This window comes from Egretta garzetta, unplaced genomic scaffold (assembly GCF_000687185.1).
Source record: "Egretta garzetta isolate BGI_Z169 unplaced genomic scaffold, ASM68718v1 scaffold677, whole genome shotgun sequence".
Classification (NCBI taxonomy): domain Eukaryota; kingdom Metazoa; phylum Chordata; class Aves; order Pelecaniformes; family Ardeidae; genus Egretta; species Egretta garzetta.
Window position 1 is genome coordinate 64,972 of NW_009260355.1, and position 202 is coordinate 65,173.

The 202-nt window shown below is 70.3% G+C and overlaps 1 protein-coding gene across 1 annotated transcript in view; it reads right to left on the bottom strand.

Moving 5' to 3' along the window:
- The window catches only part of C3 (complement C3), an 18,970-nt gene that overhangs the window by 17,262 nt on the left and 1,506 nt on the right, over positions 1 to 202 (bottom strand). The window lies entirely within an intron of this gene.

Consider the following 202-nt stretch of genomic DNA (forward strand, 5'->3'; position numbering starts at 1 on the left):
TCCGCGAGAGGGGGGGCCGAGGGGGTGGGGGGGGGTCCCATGGGCACACAGGGGATCCCAAGGTGGATCCCAAGAGGAGGGGTGTCCCAGAAGAGGGGGTCCAAGGGGTTGGGGGGGGTCCCATGGGCACACAGGGGATCCCAAGGTGGATCCCAAGAGGAGGGGTGTCCCAGGAGAGGGGGTCCAATGGGTGGGGGGGGGG